The sequence below is a fragment of the Pan paniscus genome, chromosome 2 (genome assembly GCF_029289425.2).
Source record: "Pan paniscus chromosome 2, NHGRI_mPanPan1-v2.0_pri, whole genome shotgun sequence".
Taxonomy (NCBI): domain Eukaryota; kingdom Metazoa; phylum Chordata; class Mammalia; order Primates; family Hominidae; genus Pan; species Pan paniscus.
In genome coordinates, this window is record NC_085926.1 from 174686006 (window position 1) to 174690172 (window position 4167).

Below are 4167 nucleotides of genomic sequence, written 5' to 3' on the forward strand. Positions count from 1 at the left end.
AAGACTTAAAAAATCACTCAAGACCATGCAATTACATGGAAATTAAACAACATTCTCTGAATGACTTTTGGGTAAATAATGAAATTAAGGCAGAAATCAAGAAGTTTTTTGAAGCTAATGAGAACAAAGATACAACATAACAGAGTATCTTTTACACAGCTAAGACAGTATTAGAAGGGAAATTTATAGCACTAAATGCCCATACCAAAACATTACAAAGATCTCAAATTTACAATCTAATATCACAATTGAAAGAATTAAAGAAACAAGAGCAAAGCAACCCCAAAACTAGCAGAAGATAATAAATAACCAAAATCAGAGATGCACTGAAAGAAACTGAAACACAAAAAGCTATTCAAAAGATCAATAAATCCAGGAGTTGGTTTTTGAAACAATTAATAAGATAGATGGGCTGATAGCTAGACTAATAAAAGAGAGAAGATTCAAATAAATACAATTAGAAATAACAAAGGAGATGTTATCACTGACCCCACAAAAATAAAAATAACCATCAGTAACTACTATGAATACCTCTATACACACAAGCTAGAAAATTTAGAAGAGATGGATAAATTCCTGGACACATACACTCTCCCAAGACTGAACCAGGAAGAAATTGATTCCCTAAACAGACCAATAATGAGTTCCAAAATTGAAACCATAATAAATGCCTACCAACTAAAAAAAAAGCCCAGGACCAGATGGATTCACAGCCAAATTCTACCAGATGTACAAAGAAGAACTAGTACAATTACTACTACAATAACTCCAAAAAATTGAAGAGGAGGGACTCCTTCCCAACTCATTCTATGAGGCCAGCATCATCCTGACACCAAAGCCTGGCAGAGACACAACAAAAAAGAGGACTTTGGGTCAATATCCTCAATGAACATTGATGCAAAAATCCTCAACAAAATACTTGCAAACCAAATCCAACAGCACATCAAAAAGTGAATCCACTATGATCAAGTATGCTTCATCCCTGGGATGTAAGCGGGTTTCAACATACACAAATCAATAAATGTGATTAATCAAATAAACAGAACTAAAGACAAAAACCACATGATTATCTCAATAGATGCAAAAAAGGATTTTGATAAAATTCAACATTGCTCCATGTTAAAAACTCTCAATAAACTAGGTATTGAAGGAACATGCCTCAAAATAATAAGAGCCATCTATGATAAACCCAAAGCCAACATCATACTGAATGGTCAAAAGCTCAAAGCATTCCCCTTGAAAACTGGCACAAGATAAGGATGCCCTCTCTCACCACTCCTATTCAACATAGTATTTGGAAGTCCTGGTCAGAGCAATCAGGCAAAAGAAAGAAATAAAGCGCATCCAAATAGGAGGAGAGGAAGTCTAACTATTCCTGTTTGCAGATGACATGATTCTATACCTAGAAAACCCCACACTCTTAGCCCAAAAGCTCCTTCAGCTGATAACATTAGCAAAGTTTCAAGATGCAAAATCAATGTACAAAAATCACTAGCATTCTTACACAACAGCCAAGCCAAGAGCCAAATCAGAAACACAATCCCATTCACAATAGCCACAAAAAGAATAAAATATCCAGGAATACAGCTAACCAGGGAGGTGAAAGATCTTTATAATGGGAATTATAAACACTGCTCAAAGAAATCAGAGATGACACAAACAAATGAAAAAACATTCCATGCTCATAGATAGGAAGAATCAATATCATTAAAATGGCCATACTGCCCAAAGCAAATTACAGATTCAATGCTATTCTTATCAAATTACCAATGACGTTCTTCACAAAACAAGAAAAAAAACTATTTTAAAATTCAAATGGAACCAAAAAAATATTCCAAACAGCCAAGGCAAACCTAAGCAGAAAGAACAAAGACAGAGACATCACATTACCCAACTTCAAACTATATTACAGGGCTATAGTAACCAAAATAGCATGGTACTGGTACAAAAATAGACACATAGACTAATGGAACAGAGTAAAAAGCACAAAAATAAGGCCACACACCTATGACAATCTGATCTTCGACAAAGCTGACAAAAACAAGCAATGGAAAAAGGACTCCTTATTCAATAAATGATGCTGTGATAACTGGCTAGCCATATGCAGAAGATTAAAACTGGACCCCTTCCTTGCACCATATACAAAGGATTAAAGACTTAAATGTAAAACCCAAAGCTGTAATAACCCTGGAAGACAGACTAGACAATACCATCCTGGACATAGGAGCAGGTAAAGATTTCCCGACAAAGATGCCCAAAGCAATCACAACAAAAGCAAACATTGACAAATGGGAACTAATTAAACTTAAGAGCTTCTGCACAGCAAAAGAAACTACTAATAGAGTACACAATCTACAAAATGGGAGAAAATATTTACAAACTATTCATCTGACAAAGGTCTAACATCCAGCATCTATAAGAACATAAACAAATTTACAAGAGAAAAACAATGATTAAAAAGTGGGCAAAGGACATGAACAGACACCTTTCCAGAGAAGATCTACATGCAGCCAACAAGCATATGAAAAAAGGTCAAAATCACTGATCATTAGAGGAATGAAAATCAAAACCACAAAGATATACCATCTCACACCAGTCAGAATGGTCATTATTCAAAGGTCAAAACATAACAGATGCTGGTGAGGTTGCAGAGAAAAGGGAATGCTTATACACTGTTGGTGGGAGTGTACATTCGTTCAACCATGGTGGAAACCATTGTGGTGTGTCCTCAAAGAGCTAAAAATATAACTCCATTTGACTGAGCAATCCCATTACTGGGTATATACTCAGAGGAATAGAAATCATTCTATCATAAAGACATGCATGCGTATGCTCATTGTAGCACTATTCACAATATAGCAAAGACATGGAATCAACCTAAATGCCCAGCAATGACAGATTGGATACATAAAATGTGGTACGTATACACCATGAAATTCTAGGCAGCCATATAAAAGAAGGAGCTCATGTCTTTTGTGGGAACATGGATGGAGCTGGAGGCCATTATCCATAGCAAACTAATATAAGAATAGAAAACCAAATATTGCATGTTCTCACTTACAAGTGGGAGCTAAAAGATGAGAACACATGGACACAAAGAGGGGAGCAATGAACACTAGAGCCTACTTGAGGGCTAGAGCCTACTTGAGGGTGGAGGATAGGAGGAGGGAGAGGATCAGGAAAAATAACTATTGGGTACTAGGGTTAGTTAACTTGGGTGAAGAATTAATCGATACAACAAAACCCCATGACACAAGTTTACCTATAAAACAAATCTGCAATAAAAGTTTTTTAAAAATAGAAAATTTCCTTCTATTTTTTTTAAAGTGGACATGTGTTATCTATATAAATATTTTAGTAGTAACAGGCAGTTTGCTATACCTTCTTAACCCATGATGTATTCTTGATCTCATTAAGACCCAAGCCCAGGCTGGGCATGGTGGCTCATGTCTGTAATCCCACCACTTTAGGAGGCCAAGGCAGTCAGATCACTTGAGGCCAGGAGTTCGAGACCAGCCTGGCCAACATGGCGAAATCCCATCTCTACCAAAAATACAAAAATTAGCCCAGTGTGGTGGCACACACCTGTAATCGAAGCTACTCAGGTGGCTGAGGCAAGAGAGAATCACTTGATTCAGAGGCAGAGGTTGCAGTGAGCCAAGATTGCGCCACTACACTCCAGCCTGGGCGACAGAGTGAAACTCTGTCTCAAAAAAAAAAAAAAAATCCAATGCCTTGTAACTCAACTCTTATTGACAAAATGAGATGGTGGAGTAGAGAAAAACCCAGGCATTTTTTATAGACGTGGACATCTTATCTCCAAAAAGTTTAATCCTTCTATGTGGTATTCCTGTGACATGTTGTCTAGCAATTTTCACAAAAGCTGCATTATTTTCTTCTAATCTTTCTTTATCAGGGCTATATCTCCCAGCTACATTTGGTCCTATGTGCATAAAAGTTACCCCCTGTTACCAGCAGGTCTCATTTTATTCACCGAAGTGGTACATCACTACACACTTACGTCTTCTCTATGAGAAAATTCCCAGTTGCTCAGAAAGCAATAAAATGCATCTCTGTTTAAAACTTCGATAGTGTTCGTGCTATCTCTGAACACAATGCTATTGAACCATGTACAGACTAACACAGGCATTCTTTTATTCCCCAAAG